The sequence below is a fragment of the Coenobita brevimanus genome, chromosome 23 (genome assembly GCF_032717465.1).
Source record: "Coenobita brevimanus isolate Jiangsu-jjx chromosome 23, ASM3271746v2, whole genome shotgun sequence".
Lineage (NCBI taxonomy): Eukaryota > Metazoa > Arthropoda > Malacostraca > Decapoda > Coenobitidae > Coenobita > Coenobita brevimanus.
The window spans coordinates 55,752,286-55,776,674 of NC_136976.1; the positions used below are offsets into that span (position 1 = coordinate 55,752,286).

General features: G+C 41.9%; 1 protein-coding gene across 1 annotated transcript in view; it reads right to left on the reverse strand.

The window, feature by feature from the left end:
* LOC145392717 (4'-phosphopantetheine phosphatase) overlaps positions 1–24,389 on the reverse strand; it is a 274,959-nt gene that overhangs the window by 55,100 nt on the left and 195,470 nt on the right. The gene's annotated exons all lie outside the window — the stretch shown is intronic.

Sequence of the window (24,389 nt, forward strand, 5' to 3'; positions counted from 1 at the left end):
GGCAAAGAGGAAGGAAGGATGATGAGATAAAGTTGTTAGAAAGATTTTTGGCAAGGCGCAAGAAAGAGCGGGGAAGAATTCGAGTTGGAGAGTTCAGAGCATTTAGTACAAATGAAATTATTTTTGGCAGAGCAAAGAACAGACTTAGTGTGATTCCTGGCAGAAACATAAAAGAGATGAGACTCAGAAGTGGATTGGCTCTGGTATCTTTTATAGGCCCTCTCCTTGTTGTGGACAGCATCAGAACAAGTATGATCAAACCAAGGCTTTTTTGCATTAGTCAAAGGATATGAGACAGGAATGTTCGCTTCCATGCCCAAGAGAATAACCTCTGCAATGTGCAAGGCACAATGAGAGAGCTCCCGTACACAGAAGCAATAATCATTCCAGGGAAAATCAAAGAAGTACTGCCTGAGGGCCTCCCAATCAGCAACTCCAAAATGCCACAACTGATGCTTGTTGGGAGGGTCCACAGGCCTTACTGGAGCAAAAGGACAGGTTAGGGTGATAAGGTTGTGATCGGAGGAGCCCAACAGAGAGGGAAGACTAACACCGTAAGCAGAAGGATTAGTTGTAAGGAAGAGGTCAAGTATGTTGGAACTCTCTCCACGGCAGTCAGGAATATGGGTAGGGTGCTGTACAAGCTGCTCTAGGTTATTAAGGACAGAAAAGATGTAGGCTTCTTCACCAGGTGGATCAGTGGAAGGAGAGAAGAGCCAAAGGTGGTGGTGAACACTGAAATCTCCTAGAATGAAGATTTCAGAGAAAGAAGAAATTGATAAAATGGGTTCCATCTTAGAAGATAGTCGAAAAATTTTTCATAGTCAGTAGAATTGGGGGATAAGTAAACAGCACAGATATATTTGGTCAGAGAATGACAATAAAGCCGAAGTCAGAAAATAGAGAATTCAGAAGATTCATGTTCAGGAACACAAGAGCAAGAGAAGTCAATGCATACATATACGCAATAGCCACCACTGGTTTTGAAATGGGTATAGATGAAGTAGGAGGATACAGAGATGGGTTTGCTATCAGTCGCCTCAGACAGCTGAGTCTCAGTTAGGAAGAGAAGGTGAAGTTTAAAGGAGGAGAGGTAGTGCTCAACAGAGAGAAAATTTGAGGAAAGGCCACGAAAGTTGCAGAAATGGAGAAGTGAGTCAGACAGCGGTTCCAGGCATCTCACTGCATTGTATGTATATATATATATATATATATATATATTTATATATATATATACAGTTTCCTCTCAACTAAGACGAGTTTAAAAAACACATTTTTGTTTTAATACGAGGAAATATTTAAGGGGATATGTTTAACTAACAAGGGTTTCTCAATTTAACGCGACTATACACGTACGTGATGGTTTCAAATTAGCCCCGCGCGCCTTGGACAGTCCTGAGCTGATAGACCGTGTGTGTCAGTTTATGCATAAATACAATTTTTTATTTGTCTGTTGCTTAAACTGGTTTTATTCAAACTATAATATTCGAAAATGAAGTTTGGCCCCATTCTGAGCAATTTGGCTCATTTCGGACAAAATTTGGCCAGGAGTGTGATGGTAGATCTAAATTGTCACAACTTGATGCTGCAGAACGGAAAGAAGAAAACCACTCAGACTAAGATAGAGCAGTTCTTTATGAAGAAGACAGAAAACTTAAGAGAGTTATCTTCATCACCAGTAGCACGGAAGTCAGAGGAAGAGGAAGAGGAAAGACAGCAGAGCGAGGAGGGACAACAAATTTAGGATGGGGAGGGGCGGGAGGTGGGGTAGAGGGGTAAGGAGGGACAACAGCAGATGACGAATGATGCATAGATGAAGTGAGGCTGTGTTGTTATTCTTCGTAACCTAATTACTGTAATGAAAATGTTGCTTTTACTGCAGTGTTTTTATGACCTACTAATGCATTAATAATGTTGAGGAACTTTCACAATGCCGTGAATGAAGCAGAACTTGAAAGAGAATCCACGTAAAAAACAAAAACAGTATGTATTTGGGTAGAAGTAAACAACGCTTCGGCCCAACTAGGGCTCAAATGTTGTTTATTTCTCCCCAGATATACTGTTTTTGTGTTTTACTTGGATTTTCCTTCAAATTAATACTGTTGCTTTTAAGTTCAGAGTAGCATAACTCCCCAAATGGGTAGACTTTCCCAGAGTCCAGGAACGTAACTCCCAATATTACCACTGTTTCTTATGGGAAAATTATGTTTAAAAAATGCGTTTTTAACTAGCGCAACCTCTCCAGGAACCTAACCCTCGCGTTATTTGAGAGGTTACTGTGTATATATATATATATATATATACATATATATACAGTATATATATATATATATATATATACAGTACCCTCGCATCCAGCACGGTAATATTGTCATGCATGGGTCATGTGTTGGACCAAAAACGTGTTGGATTAACAATAGAGCTTTGGGGAAAAATGAATTATGTCAGCAACCCTCGGAAAAGTCACCCTAAATACCTACCATATACCTATACATATATTGGTACTATTGTAATTATAATAAATGGTACTGTGCTATGAATGATAACTAACCTTTTAGGACAGTGTTGGTGGGCTTGTTGGGAATGGAAGGTGGTATCCAAGGCTGTAGTTAGTCCTACTGGGTCCCCGGAGGATGGCTGCTGGCGTCACTAGCGGGTAATGGCTGTTGCTCCTCCTCAACCTCCCTCATAAATCCTTCGAAATCAAACCTCCTTCATAAATCCTTCGAAATCACACTCAGAATCACTATCTTCGTCCACAGCCATGGAAGGTCCTGCTTCTGCCTGTCCTAGCACTGTAATCCTCGGGAAAGTGCATGCTTCTCACACTGTTGCCAGAGCCCCGTCTCGTGACTGTGGAAAGTGATCGCTGTCGCTGACTCGGAAGAGAATAAGGAGAAGCAACTTTGTTTATAAACTGGTACGCACGCCGATGAGAAGGGTTTCAAAACGATTGATGTTTATTCTAAAATATTAATATGTATTCAGTGTCAGGCTAAATGTCGAGTCGCCTGGGTTTTGGTCACACTGTTTTGCCCGTCATATCTCGGCAGGAACCCATCCAGATGAATTCCAAATGCCCGTGGTATCGTCGGCAATTTTACCACGTTACCGTTCCGATTTACCATCGTATCCTCGGCAAACCTGGTATGAAGTGCTGTGTGATAGCCTTCGGCTGCCAGGATCTTGTCTTAGTTTTTTATGATCACGTTGGCTTCATTCATGTCGTAGGCCTTGGCAATGTCAACTTTCCTCTCCCCTTTCTTCTTCCTCTCGATGCCTTCTAGCTTGGTGGCCTGAGGGAGGTGCCGACGCTTCTTGGGGTTCTCAGAAGGCTTCCTAGGCATCGAGAGCAGGGTAAAATGCAGTAACAAGGGCAGAAAATGCAGCAAGAAAAAAGCACCTCCCAATGCAATTATGCGACTGAGTGGCTCTGTGGCGGGAGAAATGTAAACAAAACATCATGTGACACCAGAAGTGTTTTTAATTGGGCGGCATCATGATCACGTCACAATAGCAGGTGGGGAAGGCTACTTGATCAGAAGTTTTTCATTGGCTATCATCATCATGGGAATGTCCAGTATGGCCGTGTTGGACCAGGGGTGATCGTGCTAGAGTGAACTCTGCGGATTTGGCCCACTTCTCGGAGCTCTGTGCGTGTTATGCTAACACACTCGTGTTGCAGTAATTAAATCATATTAAATAATACTAATTAATTGCTCACCGTGCTGGACTTGAATTGTGCTGGACTAACGCGTGCTGGACGCGAGGGTACTGTATATATATATATATATATATATATATATATATACTGTTGGGTCTGGTTAGTACTTGGATGGGTGACCGCCTGCGAACACCAGATGCTGTTGGCATCCCTACGTGTCAAGTGGGGTTGGTGGAGGATTAGTGCCCCTCCCTGTAAAACAATTAACTCTAAGCCCTTGGCCACCCCATTTGGGATACATGGCGTCTGGCAATGGATGGATGGATGGATGGATATATATCTATATCTATCTGTATATCTATCTATCTATCTATCTATATATGGGTGTTTCACAGGGCATAGGGTATATAATGAATGTTGCAAAACACTTGATCCTCATTGATACCTGTGTTCATTTAGATGTGAAAAGGTGTCAGAACAAGTTTTGACATGATACAGCAGTGTTTAGAGGTCCTGCAAACTGACACTTTGTTTAGTCTGTAACGAGTACTCAGCCAAGAAGGTTGTCAGTGTATGGTGCAATGGACATTCGAAGCATTTCCAAGGAGAGGTTGGACAGCCAAGTGCAGACCTTTTCGATTGCCGTTTGCCAACAAAACTGCAAGTTTTGAAGAAAGTGAAGTATCATCAAACACAGGAAAAGCTGGGCAGAACCAAATGTCTGAAACTCTGCCTGGACACCTAAAGGGCGGTCCTCCACATTCACTGGTTCAACTTTAAGGGGTCTCGCAGATTCGCGGATTGCTCCTCTGTGAAGCCAAGATTCCGTTTGTGGCCGTAAAGTATAGCAATGCAGATGTTCACGGGTCATTTGCACCAAACCTGGCCTGCACCAAACCACCGAGCTCCTCTGTTTCTCCTTCAGTCTGTGTCCTGCCACTGTCACGGTCGCTTCGCTGCTTCTACACTACAACACCAAGCCTCCTGTAATTTTGTTATTGTGGCCAATAATTGTGCTCTCACATGTTCAAAGGTGACACGTGCACTGCTGTGCTATTAGGTGAGTGACTTAGCGCCCGACTGTGTGATTTGCTTGTGCTAACTTTGTCCTACGTGTGTCTATGTTGTCCAGAATCCTGCATCCCCCAGTGGTGAGCGCACCCCTAAATGCACAAAGAAAGTGATGAGCACGGAGAAGGCGAAATTGCTGGACAAGTGTAGGGAGGGTATAAGCTATGCTGTGGTTCAAAAATTTTTTAATGTGAACGAGAGCACAATGAGATACATAAAGAAAAATTATGCAAAAATCCAGGAGGCATTGGCATCTACTGCGTCATCCTCAGCCAAGCAAGTGTCGCGGGTGAGAGACATTGCGATGTCTAAGATGGAGAAAGCATTGTTTGTGTGGATAAATGACCAGAGAAGAAAAGGAAATCCTGTAGACAAAAATGCAATTCGGTCAAAGGCGAAGTCATTATCTGACATGATGACCAGTCCACCTCCCGACCGTGACTCCCCAAGCACCAGCGCAGACACCGGACCAGCCGCAACTGCTCATCCTGAATTCACAGCCAGCAAAGGATTGTTCAATAAATTCAAGAGGCAGTTCTCCCTTCACAATCTGAAGGTGACAGGGGTATCTGAGTTGGCCAACCACCTAGCAGCAGCAGCATTCCCTGAAGCAATGCAAAAGATAATAGAGGAGAAAGGATATAGGCCTGAGCAGGTGTGGACTGTTGACAAGACAGGTCTTTATTGGAAAAAAAAAATGCCTGCTTGGACATTCATCTCGGAGGAGGAAAAAAGGGCTCCGTTCAAGGCAGCTAAGGACCAGTGCACCTTACTGACGTGTGCCAATGCTGCTGGCCACATGATCAAGCCAGGAGTTATTTACAAGTCAGCGAATCCCAGAGCACCGAAGCAACGCAACAAAAACCTCCTGCCAGAGTTCTGGATGCACAATAAAAAAGTGTGGACTACCAGCAGCATCTTTCTGGACTGGTTTCACCACTGTCTCCTGACGGAGGTGCGGTCCTACCTTCAGGAGGAGGGCCTCCCTGGCAAATTCTTCCTGATCCTGGACAATGTTCTAGGCCACCCACAGTCGCTTGAGGATATGTGTGAGGATGTGGAGGTTGTGTTTTTGCCGCCAAACTCAATCTCCCTGATACAACCTCTTGACCCGGGAGTAACAGCTGTCTTTAAGGCATATTACATGAGGAGGTCAATGCAAAGGCTTTATGCATCTTTGGATGCAAACCCTGACCTGGGCATCATTGACTATTGGAAAGAGTTCACCATCGCTGACTGCCTCACAGTGGCGCAAGAGGGCCTGAAGGATGTGCACCCTGGGAGAGTTAATGGCTGTTGGAGGGCTTTGTGGCCAGAATGCATCCGAGATTTGGGGGGATTTGCTCCTCAGGAGTAGGTGAAGGTGAACCAGGCCGTGAAGAAGACGGTGGAGTTGAGAAGGCTTGTAGGTGGTGACGGGTTTGAGGATATGGAGGAGGGGGAGGTGAGGGAGCTGGTGGAAGAACATGATGTGGCCCTCACTGACAAAGAATTGGTGGAGATTATGCGGTCAGCGGGCAAGAAGGAGGATGCAGAGGAAAATCCTGACAACACCCCACAGCAGCAGGCCCTCACCCTTGAAAAGCTGGGGGAGGCGATGAGGATGACTGCACAATTCAAGCAATTCTTCTATGATATGGACCCATCAATGGTGAGGGCATTGAAGTGATAAGTGCCACAGATCAGAGCGTAATCCCCTAAAAAACACTGTTTGATGACTTGAAGCGGAAGCAGTCTCAGTTGCATATCACGCTGTTCTTCTCAAAGAAACCAAGACCTGCTGCTGCCGCCTCGTTCTCATCTTCCTCCATCACACCTGAGGCTGGGCAACCTGCATTTATGCCTGAACCTCAATCTGTGTGTGACTCTGAACCTGTTCACTATGACTCTGACAATGCATCATCCTGTCCACCAACCTCTGAGGACGATATCAATGATCCACCACCATTCGGTGATGACACTAGCAGTGGAGATGAGGTGGAGTCTATGCACATGTAGATTCCTCATGCCATGCAGTTACTCTCCACATCATCTCATCCAGTCATCCATCATCAGTAACTGCATGGTTAATCATCTTCAATGTCATCGATGTCATGTTCTTCATCATCATCATCACCACCACCAGTTGTTAGAGTTCGTCCACCAAAACTTTAGGGACAGTGGTGAGTTAACTCTGAATTTAATGGGTATGGCTGTAAGAAGTTGGGGTAAATATGTAGCCGAAGACTTGCCCACACTCACGTGGATGTGCACGAGATGCACTCAGTCATAGGAGTCTGTGGATGTCGCCAGGTATATTACCCTAACTTAGTTCAGCCATATCCAATCAAAACTTATTTGTTATTAAACTTTTTTATACAGCTGGTCTGTTACCATTCGTGATATGCTGCTTTCAGGTCCCAGATATAGTTTATTAGGTAGAGTCATAAGAAAAACTATCGTTATCCTCTAGAGCTATGCACAATGACACAACGACGAAGTGTTGTGGAACGATAGGTCAGGAAAGTTTGTACCGCAAACCCGTCAATGTCGGATATGTGAGACAGATATTAGAATTTGTGCTAGAGGTAACAAAAGCTAATTAGATCATTCGGCCTCTATGCATAGAGACAATACGTTTTATTATCTGGCACCGAATTCACTAAACTATAAAAGAATGGTGTAGAGTCAGCAATGCACATGCAGACGAGCAATGAGTATGTGCACCCATGCCAGACGTATGATAGTAATTCAGCCGGTACAAGCCAAGTCAGTAAATTTCAGTGTGATAATGGTATGTATTGCTTTCTACATATAATAAATGTTGAGTAGAAGGAAAATAATAATACATCCACAGATATTTTGTATACCCACCTCCTGCTTCCAAAACAGCCTCTAGATGTCGACACATGGATGACATGAACTGAAGCATCCATCTGAAGCATTTAACCACCCATCTAAAGCAAACATATGAACTCATGCACCCCTGCTACACTATCATAAAAAAAAAACAGTCAATGCCAATAGATTTAATACACTTCAGAATAATTCATTTGTTGTATTCTATAGATAATAAGTGTTGAATAGTAGGAAAATAATAAATGTGACAAGTATCATTTTTAATTCCCGGCGAGGCGCTCAGGGTAACGCAAACACGTCCTATACATTTCACCGCCATATGGTTCATTCTTGCTCAAGACTTCCAACTCTTGTAATGGGACTGTGATATAGCAACACTAGATAGGGGAGGGGCGACATTAAGGATCTGCCCACATAGCCCAGCTAAAGTTAGTTTTGCATCGAACATAATTGGGGATAACAATAGTTTTTCTTATGACTGTACAGTATGTGCACACTTGCTCACAGGGGGTAATTTGCAGGTGTAGAGGCATTTGCAGGAGGGCACACCAAAGAATCACGGAAATTCCGGTCACCTGTACTTCCAATCTGGCACAGAGCCAGGATTCCTACCATGAGGCGAGATAATGCACTTCACCAAGATGGAAGCTCTCTTGGCCCAGTACGATAAACTGGTAAAAAACTGTAGAAGACTATAAGAATCATTCCGTATACAAGAAATGTTCCAGTCAGAGCTGAAGAACGAGATTTTTGATGTCGGCCACAGCAATGCCCTGGCGATGATGAAGAATGAAGAGGACGAAATCTTCTACCAGTGCCAAGAGGAGGACCCAATAGAGAGTAGCACTGTGGGAGTGGATGCAAAACTGCACAAGGAAACCACGATGAGGTAACAAGACAAGGATACCGAGCACAGGCAGACAAAAGAAGAGACGTGAATGAAGAAGGCCACTGAATGTGCCAACAGCGAAGCAGAGAACTGCACTTCTTCGGCCAAGAATTCAGAGAATGATGATCCTAGTTTCAAAGCAATCACTTCCACATTTCTGGTCTCTTCCAAGTGCTCGAAGAATTTGATATCAAATGAAGTCTCCATTGCATTTAATCGGTTGAACATGTCGCATCGTGATGTAGCAATGTCCTATGCTATTGTAGTGAAATGACTGGGTCATGATTTGACAGAACTATCTATTTCTCCTTCCACGATGTACCAGGCACGCTGATCACTCAGAAAGCATGTCACAGAGACTTACCAAGAAGAAAGTTTCTGTGTAGGACAGCCCATGGTTTTGCATTTTGATGGGAAGATCCTGCCAGGTATTACAGGTGAAGGAACAGTAGATTAAACTGTCGTCTTGGTATCGGCCAATGTCCAAGAGAAACTTCTCAAAGTCCCAAAAGTTGATGCAGGTACTGCATATGAGATTGCTTGTGTGTGTTGCAATTTGCTGAGACAGCAAATCCTAGATGAAAGAATCATTGGTCTTTCCTTTGACACCACAGCATGTAACACCAGACTTCTGGCCAGTGCCTGTGCAAAGACTGAAAATGTTTTGGAAAAAGTTGCTCCATTTAGCATGCAGACATCACATTCGTGAAAATGTGCTTGCTCGTATGTTTGAGGTGGAAGTGGGGCTGTCTTCGCGACCAGATATCACAGTTTTTAAGTGATTTCAGAAGTGCTGGTATCATATTGATCACTCCCTTGTAACTACTGCACTGGACACTCCAGAGAGTAATGTTGTTTGTACAACACTGGCAGTGGTTTGTGAACAAACTGTTCAAGTTGTATAGGAGTTGTTCCTAACAAACCAGCCATGTGATGACTATAAGGAGATTTTACAGCTGGTTCTCCTGTTTCTGGGAGCAATGTTTGCTGAACTGGCTCCAATCCGAAAACCTGAAGCCTACCACTGGGCCAGGTGGATGGGAAAAGCTATCTACATGGTTTTTCAAAATCAGTTCAACATGACGCCACGTGAGCTCAAAGGCATCACAAACATCCGTCTCTTTGTTGTGCTGGTGTATGCTATGGCTTGGGCTCATGTAGCTATTGCTTGGTTAGCTCTTCGTGTGGATCTGAAGTTTCTGCAGAACCTGGATATGCTTGAAGAAGAAGGCACTCTCTGCGACTCAATGAAGCAGGGGACCACAGCATTTAAACGTCACCTTTGGCATCTATCAGCCACCCTAGTTGGACAGGCTTTTTGTTAACAAACGACTATAATCAGAGGACCTAAAAGTATGTGTGATAGTCTTAACCCTACTCAGGTATACCTAGGTCTGACAGACCCAGGCAATTTTTTCGATGGTATAGTTCACTAACTTATAGATGCCTTGGATCTCCGTCCTTCTCAAAAGCTTCCTAACTTTTTGTGCCCATGTAGGGCGTATGGGGTTACTTTTGTGTCTATGTTTTTGCAATATATCACTCAGAATTGCACGTCAGGTCTGTGAGACCCAGGTGTACCTGAGGAGGGGGGAGAATTTTTCACTATGAGTTTGCAAGTTGATTTTATGTTGTGTGGGATCCACTATGCCCATAATGAAGGTCCTCCACCCCTCATGTTGTGACACAAGTGCTAGATGCACAGTGTTGTTTCTTTTCATGTATGATTTAAAAAAAAAAAAAAAAATCATTTTTTTTTTTTTAAATATGTGTTTTAACGAATTAAAACTTGTTAACGTAGTTTTGTTACTGGTAAGACCTAATACATTGTAGGATATTCTGGAATTCATTATATAAAACATGTGTGGCACTACAGCATTTTTTAAAAGCTGGGTCTGACAGACCCAGGTGTACCTAAGTTGTAATCAAAACTGTAGGTCTACCTGAGGAGAATTAAGAAGCCAGGCTCAAAAAAGGGAAAGAAGTGCCTCAAGAAGAAGGGTCTGGATTCCTTCAAAGACAAGAGACTCAGTGACTTTGATACAGCAGAGACCAGGGATCTCTTCACAGCAATGGATATTGATTCATCCTTCCTGGAGAAGCCCCCAGTAGCTTGGAAGGATGACCTTAATTTCGAACTCGGACTGAAATGCGTCTCATGCCTGGTGGCTATCAGTGACTGCACAGAATGTGGGATTTCGCTGGTTGCAAAATTCAACTCTTCAATTACTGTACTACAAATGAAGAAAACAAGTAATACCTCCTGAAAGTGATGTTCAAGCACCGAAAGATGATCGAGAAGACAAAAGCAGAAATGTCCGAATGAAAAGAAAACTAAAGCATGTCTTAGTTTCAGTGTTTTTGAATGGAAGTGAAATAACTACTTAATTTGTGGGACCCCTAACTATTGAGATACAGTCTTTAGTTTTTGTGTATGTATTTGGTTCATGTAAATGAATGTAACAATTAATGAGGATAAAAGTTACCATTATTATTATTATTTTAGTCAAACACCCTATTCACCCTATTATACAGGTATACCACAGTTTAACAATACAACCGGTTGAGTAAAAGCCCATCGTTAGGAGGGGTATCGTATCTCGGCAAACTGAACATGTAAAGTATAAAGATGAGTTTTTGAGCCTTGGGTTTCCCCCCATGCAAGTCCTAAACCTACCCAAATGAGTCCAAAAACAAGTTTAAACCCAATCTAAATGGCCTAACAGCTGTAAAAGAAGCTAACCAAAACCTAAAACCTAAACAAAAACCAACAAATAAAATCTGAAAATTGTCAAATATAAGTCTGGAAAAAAAATCAGGCTTAGTAAACTGTACCCCAAAATGACAAATGTTCACCCAGCCTATGGCTAAAACACATTAATCTAAGTCTAAAAACAGTTTATAAATCAACCTAAACACACAATTTTGTCTAAAGTTTCATAAAATCAGTAAAAATAAATAAATAAAAACCCATCATTAAACTAGGGTTTGGCCATTATTAGGCAGAGTATGGTGGTATTTCTACCCCATCACTAAGCCAGGGTATCACAGCCAGGGGTATCGTATAGTGAGGTATACCTACCTATACACACACACACACAGACATATATATATATATATATATATATATATATATATATATATATATATATATATATATACACCCACCGCAAATTGACTTAGGACCTATACATGCAGAACTGCTATGGGAGAGTTGTCTGTCTTTGCTTTGTGTTTCCACCTCTACCAAGTGAATTTTGGGGGCAAGAAGTAACTGGCAACTCCTCTGGTGTTGCCGGGAGGTGATGAAACACTCAGCACGTCAGTGCTTGCCCAGAATCAAGAGTGGGAGAATATGTTCCTGTCGCTCCGAGCTTGCACCTCCTTTTTTTTTCAAATGCATTACTGTTTGCCCTGTTATTTTCCTCGAGCCGAGTTGTCATGCCTGGAAAGTGCTGCTCAAGGGATGAGAGGGTCCTTATCATTGCATGGAGGCAAGATAATGTCCCTATCAACACGATTTATGAACGTACTGGTCCTGCAAAGTCGACTGTCATGAAGATTCTTCCTGAAGCACGCAGCCTGCCACCTGATGTTGTACCAGAGCACAAGCATGATGGTGAAATGAAGAGGACAACTTCCAGAGGTACAGATAGGCTTCTGAAGAGGGAAGTAATCAAGAATCCTCGACTGAGAGCAGCAGAATTGAAAATAATGCATCCCCAGCTATTACAAGACATCTCAATTTGAACTGTCCATCACCGCTTGCAGAAGGAGCTGGGTTTGCAAAGCTGCACAGCAGTCAAGAAACTGCTTCCCACTGACTGCATGAAGAAGCAGCACATTCAGTCTGCCAAGAAGTATGCACAGTGGACAACGGATGAGTGGAGAAAAGTTATGTTTTCTGATGAAAACATATTTCAAGTGTTCCAGGTGCGTTCTGCCAAGGCTCGTCGCCCTGCCTCCTGTAGTCGATATGACCCTGCTTACACAGTGCCGACTGTTAAGCACCCACAATCAGTAGTGGTATGGGGGTGTTTCTACGGTGAAATGGGAAAGTGAGGCCTCTACTTTCTTCCTAAGAGCCTGATGATGAATGGTGGCCAGTACATTCAAGTTCTGAAAGTTCATTTGTTAAAAATTTTTGCTATTCATGGGTGCGACTTTTTCATGAACAATTCAGCTCCATGTCACAAGTCAAGAAAGGTGACAAAATGGCTACAGGATAATCGGATTGAGGTCCTCGACTGGCCTGTCAACAGTCTGGATCTGAATCCGATAGAAAACTGCTAGGCAAAGAAGAAAATCATGGCAGAGAAGAAGACACCCAATCAGGACAACCTCAAGAGTGAATTGACAAATGTTTGATGCAAAGAAATGTCCTTAGATTACTTTAGAGATCTAAGTGATGTCATGCCAAAATGCATCCAACTGGTCCTGAAAAACAAGGGAAACATGATTTCATATTAATGAATGGCATTTCATGAACAAACATTGTGATATACTTATGATTTCTGTTTTTTAATACCTTGTGGGGGAAGGTCCTAAGTCAATTTGCATTAGCTGTGTGTGTATATATATATATATATATATATATATATATATATATATATATATATATATATATATATATATATATATATATATATATATATATATATATATATAAATACACATCATCATCATCAGCCGTTTGAGTATCCACTGCAGGACCGGCCTATCCCGACCGAAGTGGGGACGATACAGCCAATGTATCTCTACCAAGTGGCTTAGGCTGTCTAGTAGAGATTGTATGTAGGGTGATAAGTGCTTGTAAGTGTAACTGAAGTGTTGTAGTGGCTTTGGATGTGTATGTAGTCTGTGAACCAAGTGTAATCGGCCCACGCAAGCTGACTGGGTGCAAGCATACTTTATAGTAGGTGACACTGGTTCAACCACTGCACCTCTTGTGTCCGCCAATGCAGTACATGGCCGGGTGAACACTCCCAAAGTTTATTACCCTGGCGGGGCGCGAACCCTGGTTCACCCGTGTACGAAAAGCACACTCTACCACTGTACCACAGAGGCTCCATATATACATAAACATATATATATATATATACCCACTGCAAATTGACTTAGGACCTACACACAGAATTGCTATGAGAGAGTTCTCTGTCTTTGCTTTGTTTCCACCTCTACCAAGTGAATTTCGGGAGCAAAAAGTAACTGGCAACTCCTCTGGTGTTGCCGGGAGGTGGTGAAACACTCAGCACATCAGTGCTTGCCCAGAAGCGAGAGTATATGTTCCCATCATTCAGGGCTAGCACCTCCTCCTTTTTTCGTAGGCATTAATGTTTGCCCTGTTATTTTCCTAGAGTCGAGTTGTCATGCCAGGAAAGTGCTGCTCAAGGGATATGATGGTCTGTATCATTGCATGGAGGCAGGATAATCTCCCTATCAACATGATTTGTGAACATACTGGATGTGCAAAGCCAACTGTCAAGAAGATTCTTGCTGCAGCGCACGGCCTGCCACCTGATGTTGTACCAGAGCACAAGCATGGCGGTGGAAAGAAGAGGAAAACTTCCAGAGGTACAGATACACTTCTGAAGAGGGAAGTAATCAAGAATCCTTAACTGACAGCAGCAGAATTGAAGAGAACGCATCCCCAGCTGTTACAAGACATCTCAATTCGAACTATCCAACACTGATTGCAGAAGGAGCTGGGTTTGCCAAGCCACACTGCAACCAAGAAACCGCTTCTCACTGACTGCATGAAGAAGCAGCGCATTCAGTTTGCCAAGAAGTATGCACAGTGGACATCGGATGAGTGGAGAAAAGTTATGTTTACCGATGAAAGCACATTTCAAGTGGTCCAGGTGCATTCTGCCTAGGTTCATCAATCTGCCTCTCGTTGTCAATACTGTATGGCCCTGCTAACACGATGCCGACTATTAAGCACCCACAATCAATAATGGAATGGGGGTGTTTCTCAGATGAAATAGGAAGGGGAGGCCTCTACTTTCTTCCTAAGTACTTGATGTTGAAAGGTGGCCATATATTCAAGTTCTGAAAGATCACTTGTTAAAAATTTTTGCTATTCATGGGTGCAACTTTTTCACGCACGATTCAGCTTCATGTCACAAGTCAAGAAAGGTGACAAAATGGCTACAGGATAATCGGATTGAGGTCCTCGACTGGCCTGGCAACAGTCCGGATCTAAATCCAATAGAAAACTGCTGGGCAAAGATGAAGAAAATCATGGCAGAAAAGAAGACACTCAATCAGGACAACCTCAAGTGTGAACTGACAAATGTCTGGTGCAAAGAAATGTCCTTAGATTACTTTAGAGATCTAAGTGATTTCATGCCAAAATGCATCCAACTGGTCCTGAAAAACAAGTGAAACATGATATCATATTAATGAATGGCATTTCATGAACAAGCTTTGTGGTATACTATGATTTCTGAGTTTTTTAATATCTTGTGGGGGGAGGTCCCAAGTCAATTCGCGGTAGCTGTATATTTATATATACTGTATATCATCATCATCATCCAGACCTCCTTTCTCACCCTAGGGCAGGTGAGGAGTAGCAGTGTCCAGACAGTCCAAATCTGCCCAGTCCGATGGGCCACGCTTCCATTCACTCATCATTCAAGCCTCCAGAATCCTGGCTCTATCGGATACTCCAAAAACATTCACCACGTTCTGTAGGTTCATATAAACGTATCTGACTGAGTCAATCCAGACGCTGCCAAGTTAAAAAGGGGTGCCTAATCTATGGTCATGCACTTCTCCTCACAACATTCATCCAGGCAGGTCAATCTCGTCAATTCCCTAGCCTCACCGACTTCCAAACCTCTCTTCCTCACACACTCATCCACCATATCTCTCCACCTTCTCCTTGGCCTACCTCGCCTCCTCCTTCTTTCAAATTCGCTCAGGTATACCATTTTCACCACATTATTGTTATCCATTCTCTCCACATGACCATACCATCTCAGTACACTCTCTTTGATTATAGTGTCCACCGACTTCCTTACAACGCATCTTTCACGAATCACATTATTTCGTATCCTATCCACCCTCTGTACTCCACATATATTCCTCAGCAGTCCCATCTCCGCTGCTCTTACTCTTGACTTTTCATTTTCACGCCACACCATAGTCCCACATCCATATGTTAAAGCTGACACTAACACTCCTTCATGTAAGCCTTGTGCAGCTGCAACACTCAAGCCTCTGTTTCTTATCAAGGCCTTCATTGCACCAGCTACCTTTCTTCCTTGTCACTCTACTTTCAACTTCTTTTGCACATTTTCCTCTCTTTTCTATCATTGTACCAAGGTACTTGAACACCATCACCAATGCCAGTCTCTCTCCATTCACTGTAACATTGCACTGGGAGTCACCTTCTCTCTCAAAAACCATCACTTTACTCTTTTCTACATTTACTCTCAAGGCATGACCCTCACAGACATCAGTAAAACTCTGCATTAGCCTACCAAGTTATTGTCCACTATTTGCAAGCAGTACTGCATCACCAGCATACAACAAATCTGAGCTATTCCATCCATCACCATTCATTACCAATGCCATCCCTCTCTCCATTAATCGTGTTTTTACTTCGCTCATCACCCCATCCATATATATATTGAACAACCATGGGGACATCACACAACCTTGTCGCACACCCACACCGATCATGAAACATTCACTTAGATGCCCATTAACCCTCACACATGCCTCACTACCATCATAAAAACTCTTGACGGCACCTAGCAGCTTATCATCTACACCGTACATGCACAAAACTTTCCACAATCCCTTTCTATCCACTCTGTCATATGCTCTTTCCAGATCCATGAATGCCATAAACACCTTATGGTCCTTCTCACAAGCCTCCTCTGCTATCTGTCTCACTGCAAATATCTGATCCACATATCCTCTGCCACTCCTAAAGCCACCCTGTTCATCACTCACTAGGACTTCTGAGATCTCTCTTACTTTATAATAATTCTTCGATATACCTTCCCTACCACACTCAATAAACTTATGCCACGATATTTCTTGCACTCACTTCGTTCACTTTATTTTTGTACAGAGGTACAATCGCAGCCTTTTTCCACTCTGCAGGCACAGTTTCTCATCCATGCCTTCTTACATATCTCCATCAAACACTTCATTCCACTCTCTCCACTACACTTAAGCATCCCTGCATACACCTCATCAACCCCAGCTGCTTTTCCATTTTTCAGCCGCTTCACAGCACTCTTCACCTGTGCGAGTGTCACGTCTCCTGGCTGTGTGTGTGTGTATTTACCTAATTGTGATATACAGGAAATGAGCTACGCTCGTGGGGTCCCGTCTCTATTTCTCAACAAGTCGAATTTAGCTTTAAACTCGTTTAAGTTTTTAGACTGAACGATCTCTTTGTCCAGGCTATTACACAGGTCTATACATCTAAAAGGAAAACTATATTTCTTGATACCCTTCAAGCAGCTTGGTTTCTTCAGTTTCATTCCATGTCCTCTTGTTACTCTCTTATCCCATAAAAACAGATCTATTTTGTCAATTTTATCTACTCCCACCATGGTCCTGAACACTGCAATCATGTCTCCTCTCTTTCTCCTTTCTTCTAGGGAAGGCAAATCCAGCTTTTCCAACCTCTCTCTATACGACAGATCTGCCAGACTGGGGACCATCTTGGTTGCTGTTCTTTGTATTCTCTCAATCTTGTTTATATCTTTCTTTTTGTGCAAGGACCACACTACAGCTGCATATTCTAACCTGGGGCGATTCATGGCCACTATCAATTTTTTCATCATCTCCTCATCCATATAATGAAAAGCAACTCTTATATTAGTCAGGAGTTTATATGTCTCTCTAACTGTGTGTGTGTGTGTGTGTGTGTGTGTGTGTGTGTGTGTGTGTGTGTGTGTGTGTGTGTGTGTGTGTGTGTGCACGCGCGCACGTGTGCACGCACTGTCCATTACATATTTTAACATTAGGTTTATTTTTACTGTACAATGTTTTCAGTTATCTCTGTATGCATATTTATTTATTTATTTGTTTATTTATTTATGTATTAGGTGTAATTCCAGAAGAAGCTTTCTTCGGTGTTTTGACTTTTTAATCTTTTACTGCCTTTGGGTGGGAAATGAGGTCAGATGATGATGATGATGATGATAATCATGTTGATGATGATGATGATGATGATGATGATGATGCAATATTAAATTTCTTCAGAAAAAAAAAAAAATTCTTGACAGATGCACTAAAAAGTACAATGTTTTGTTTATGCCCACAACTACTATACTTCAAAAATATTATTTTGTACTATTTACCCGTCTACTAATTTCACTGTAAGACCCCTTTATAACATTCCTAACAGAGCTGTTTGACCAATAAAATAATGAATCATCTTCATTCATTACCATTCTAATATTAACTCTATTCAATAGGGTGGGGTGAGGGGTAATCCAGAAACAAAAAGAAAGCATGAAATTAGGAGAGATATCAAACAGTATGCTCAGTGATGTGGATAACCCACCCATTCAAAAAAAATCAAGCCTCTGAAAAATCCCACTCTGCCTCATAAGTGAAACTATCTGCAAATTCTTTTTTTGTTTTTTTACTAATCATTAGTGTTACTCTTCTAATCTATCTTCTCTGTATCCGCAAATATGCAATTGCAGGCTACATTTATTTTAGCAGCTCATGGATGCCTACCAACGAAATGGGAGGTAAGACAGGGAGAGTGAGGGAAAAGTGTGGCTTGAAGCTTGGTAACTAACAACATAACTCTCCGTTCTTACTTAAAGAGCTTATCCACAAACAGGCATAATCAAAATTCAAGTTAAGATTCTCTATCTACAAATATTCACAGAGATTTCTTAGCTTTTATCCACTGCATATCCTTGGGATGGGGGGGGGGGAAGATACTGTACTGCAATACCCACATATTCATGGTGTATCACTAATGTGATGAAAAGGAGGGGATTGTGTGAATTGGAAATCCTCTTACTCCCTAAACAGCTACATTACCCAATAACTATTCCAAAAGCCTCAGTGTGGGTTCTGTACCTGTCCAGGGTCCAGTAAAACTAGACAGGTTCATGTGGCTGTGTGGAATGCTAAAAGCATGTATGACAGCAGAGGTAGTGAAGATGTATAAAGACAGAAGCAAGGTATGTAGTCACAGCATGATGATAGAAGGGAGTGAAGCATATGAATGGGAAGTTGTGACAAGTATAATGTCAAGTATGAGCTCCTGTGAATGAAGTACAGGGAGTCAGTTTACTGCCGAATTATTCGTGGGGAGGAGGATGAATGATTCTGCATGCATCAATTCAACATGCATGAATGTCAAATGCAAGTTAGTATGAGATAGTGACAGTGGCTCTGATCATGCACCTTGTGACAAGAGAGACGTGAAAAAGAAGAATATGTTGTGGGATCAAGTAAACTCCGCTCGAAATTTGACTTACACTCAGCCATGCCCACATTTTCCACCTCAATCCTGAGTAGTTAAATTACATCCAGTGACAATTCATCACCACACTCAAAGCACTAACTCCAAGTTCCATTCATAGATACAACATCTCTCATACACTGACAGCACTTACCTAAATTCTCTTACAAGCAAAAATATTCATAGCACCTCAATGTATCTGAAGGGTAGGTAAGTTAGCACAGGGATTAAAAAAGCCTTGTGTGAGTGTCTCACTGCCGACACTCTCAAGTGGGAGTGAAATCTGGACAGTGAGTGACAAAAAGCTGTGTAGGATATAAGCTGTAAAAATGACCTCTCTTAGAACACCTGCAGTGATGGGAAGGATGGAGGGTGTAAGTAATAGTTAAATTTATGGGCATTATGAAATGGAAGAAAAAGTTATAAGAATGCAATGTGAAACTGCTGGGTGCATAAAGAGGAATATGCTGATTTAGAATGGACATGTACAACGAATGCAATTTAGATAGGGTGCCAAAGACTTTTATGAAATGAGATGGAGGGGACTGTTGGCAGACGCATGGAAGACGAAAGTGGAATAATATATTGATGAAGAAGAGAATGGAACATTATACTGGTGATGGAGAAGGAAGAGAAAGTGGCTGAGAGAGTATGAAAAGTGTGTGTAAGAATAAGGTAGACTGGAAGCACGTCTGTCATGGGCATCACCGGTCCAGGGATTCCCAGGAGGAAGCAGGGCAATGGAGATGATGATGATGGAGATGATGATGATGACAATGACAATGATGATGATGATGATGATGATGACTGATGGATTATGATGATGATGACTAATGGATGATGATGATGATGATGATGATGATGATGATGATGGATGATGATGATGATGATGATGATGATGATGATGATGATGATGACTGATGGATGATGATGATGATGATGATGACTGATGGATGATGATGATGATGATGACTGATGATGATGATGATGACTGATGGATGATGATGATGATGATGACTGATGGATGATGATGATGATGATGATGATGATGATGATGACTGATGGATGATGATGATGATGACTGATGGATGATGATGATGATGACGACGATGATGATGACGATGATGACGACGATGATGATGATGATGATGATGATGATGATGACTGATGATGATGATGATGACTGATGGATGATGATGATGATGATGATGATGATGACTGATGGATGATGATGATGATGATGATGATGATGATGATGATGACTGATGGATGATGATGATGATGATGATGATGATGATGACTGATGACGATGATGATGATGATGATGATGGCTGATGGATGATGATGATGATGATGATGATGATGATGACTGATGGATGATGATGATGATGATGATGATGATGACTGATGGATGATGATGATGATGATGATGATGACTGATGGATGATGATGATGATGATGATGATGATGATGATGATGAATGACAGATGATGATGATGATGACATGATGATGATGATGATGATTGACGGATGATGATGATGATGATGATGACGATCACTGATGGATGATGATGATGATGATGAAGATGATGATGATTATGATGATAATGCTGCTGCTGATGATGATAATGATGCTGACTGCTAACTGATGATGACAGATGATGATGATGATGATAATGATGATGACTGATGGATCATGATGATGATGATGATGATGATGATAACTGACGGATGATGATGATGATGATGATAACTGACGGATGATGATGATGATGATGATAACTGACGGATGATGATGATGATGATGATTATGACTGATGGTTTATGATGATGATGATGATGATGATGACTGATGGATGATGATGATGATGATAATGATGACTGATCGATGATGATGATGATGATGATGACTGATGATTAATGATGATGATGATGATGACTGATGATTAATGACTGATGATGATGATGTTGATGATGATGATGATGATGATGATGATGATGATGATGATGACTGATAATGATGATGATGATGACTGATAATGATGATGATGATGACTGATAATGATGATGATGATGATGATGGATGATGAATGACTGATGATAACTCAATAATGATGATGGATGATGAATGACTGATGATAACTCAATAATGATGATGGATGATGAATGACTGATGATAACTGATGACTGATGGTCAACGACGACGATAACAATGATGATGATGATGATGATGAAGTTGTTCTTCAATTCTGACACTCATTATAATTCACTGTATACAGGGTGTCCTGGGAGTTAAGTCCAAAACTTTGGGAAATGATAGATGATGGAATTCCAAGCAAAAAATGTTATATGAACATGCGTTCAAATCTCAACCGTTATGAGCTACTATTACTGATGACCTTATGGGCTAAAATGGTCACCTTCATAATTCACCCATAAGGTCATCAGTAATTGTAGCTCTGTAATGGTTGAGACTTGGACACATGTTCATATAATATTTTTTGCTTAGAATTCCCTCACCTATCATTTCCCAAATTTTTTTACTTAACTCCTGGGACACCCTGTATATGAAGAATTGAAGCATATTGCACAGGCCATTTAGCCATTAATGACTTGTATGTCATGGCAAATAAACTGAATTGTAAATTTATATGTACATTACTATGCATGGTGTTACAGTAGACAATATGAATTAAAATATTCTGAGCATGGTGTAACAAGGAAGTGTCATGACAGGGTGGGTCCTTAGTGATTGAGGGTGAGGGGTTTAGTGAGGGGACTCAGGGCAGATAGTACACACATCCATGTTAGTTTTTTAAACTGTAAAGCAAACATGAGTTTTCACATGCCAATCAATTATTTCTTTTGCATAGGTTGAAATGTAGCCCCACTTGGAATGATTCTTTGCGAGGTAGTTTACCTTCCCTATGTCACTGTTTTATAACCAGTGAAAACAGTATGTCATATGAAGCTTGCAGCTTGACCTGTAGTACCAGTTGCTGTGCAATTGTTCCCTAGGCAGTCTGACCGAACGGCCGAGACCAGGTTTTCCCACAGAGCTCTCAAGGTGTATGTTGTGTTGCTGATGTAGGCAATTGTGTGCAATGCAATCTTCCACAATGTGCTTAATAATATAGAGCGCTATGTTGCATCCTGGACAGGCATCAGCAACTGAATCATCCAGCCTCTTCTGATAATTTAAGACGGCTGGATGATGCCCACATCTCAGCCTGGCCAGGTGGACCCTGTCCTCACGAGGGAGGTATGATTCAGAATGGTGGATATAAGGAGGCCATGCATGCAGCTGTGTTGTCTTTGGGAGACTGAATGGAGCGGCAAGTGATCTGAGCATGGATATGCTTCTGGAAGCTGATTTGAAGTGGGTGAGGAGGGGAGAGATGACAGCATTTGTATATGATACCATGTGCTGGGTGTTGTTTTGATGTTCTTTGGTGTGTGTGGGTGTGCTGCCATGCAGTATAGTAGATGGTGTGGGTTAATGAAGGCTGTTGCAAGAATTTGTGTGCCTCTCATATCTAGATGATCCCTGACTTTGAGGATTTTGGTTTCTTGGTGTAGGTGGTTTGTGGGTGTAGTAACTGTGCAGCCTGTGATTATTTTTAGGACCTTGTCCTGTATGGTTTGTAAGGTGTTGTAGTGTGTTTAATGAGGTTAGAAGCCCAAGCAGTGTTTGCATAATTCATCATTGAATGTATATATTGTTTGTATACGGTAGTGGTGGTTTCTTTGTTGTGTCCTAATGTTGTATGGGCAAATGACCTTATGGCATTGAGTCTTGGTGTTAATTTATTTTTAATGTTTGTGATGTGTTGTTTAAATGACACTGATGTACTGTTATGTTAAACCAAGGATATTTTGTGTGTGTGTGTGTGTGTGTGTGTGTGTGTGTGTGTGTGTGTGTGTGTGTGTGTGTGTGTGTGTGTGTGGAAGGGGGGTGCTGTTTACAGTATGGTGTGGAATGTTACTATGTTCTGCTGTCCAGTTTGTGAGAAGAGTGAGTCACCGTAGATTTGGCTGGGACTATACTGAATGTCTGTGGTGAACCATTGGTGTAGTGTGATGAGGTAAGGTTGGAGGATGTGTGTGGCTGTGTTTGCATTTTGGCGTGCACATGTAAGTGTTATGTTGTCTGCATTGGAAGGTATATGTATCTGTGGTGTGTGGGGTGTGGGTATGTCATGCATGTATAGGTTAAAGAGTGTAGGGGACAAAACAGATCCTTGAAGGACACCGTTTGTGAAGTTCCCGATGTTCAGTGACTGATCGGAAAATGTTACACATGCACATCTGCTTGCTAAATAGTTTGGCAACCATCTTTTGGGGTTATTATGCATGTTTGTGTTGAACATTTTGTTTGAGAGGTTATGGCAGGGGATGGCATCAAAAGCTTTGCTAATGTCTAGTTTGACTAGGAGTGTTCTGTGTGGTGGCCAAGCTGAACTGATGGCATCAAAAGCTCTTTATGTAAGGTCTGTAAGAAGAGTGTTTGTGGAGGGTAGTGGCCTAAAACCATGTTCTGACGGGGCTAGGGGGATGTGAGGTGTTACTAATTGTAATATTAAAGTTCAGTGACTTTGGAAGGGGTGTGGAGGAGTGTGATGGGGTGACGTGAGGAAGGTAACGTGGGGTCTTTGTTGGGTTTGGGGATAGTGATAACAGTACCATGCTTCCAGATGTTTGGTATTATGTTGTGTGGGTAACTTAGTTTCATATGCTGGTGAGTGCATGTATGCCTTGTGGTCTATGATGTTTAAGGTGTATGATGCTTATGTTGTCTGGGCCACAGGCAGATGAGTGCTTAAGGTTGCTAATGATGTGCTTTGTCTGGTTGTAAGTGAAGGGTGCAAAGTCTGGGTCTGTGGGGAACTGTCCCTTGCATCAGATGACACGTCGCTCATCGCAATAAGGGTTTAGATGACTGACATGTGAAATGTGGTTGATGAGGGTGTTTACTTGTTGTTTGTTTGGGGGTATGGTATCTGTTGTTGTGATGGCAACATGTGATTGTTTAGTGTTACTGCTGGACTGTGTGACGCTGTTTAGGGTTTTGCAGAGTTTGCTGGTGTTTGGCCTGAGAACCTGGGAGTGGCTTTGGTCACCCGGGCAAATACTAAATCTCCCAGTTTGACCTACGCTGGCCTTCAGTGTGCCTCCTATAAGGTCTTCAGCTCAGCATGGGTTAAAGGGTTTACTTTATTTCGATAAAATAGAGAAAAAACTTATTCACTCTGATATCATATGAAGAATGAAAAACAAATGTAAAAAAAAAAATGTATATTAATGTTTAAATTCTGGCATTCATTTCATTTACTATTTTGACTGTTGCCTCACTACTATCCTAAAACTAAAAGCTACATAAAAGTTTTGATGAATACACAATGAGAAATTAATATTTCTTCATGTCATATACAGAAATCAATGCACTTGTTTGACAGAAAATTCACCCCATA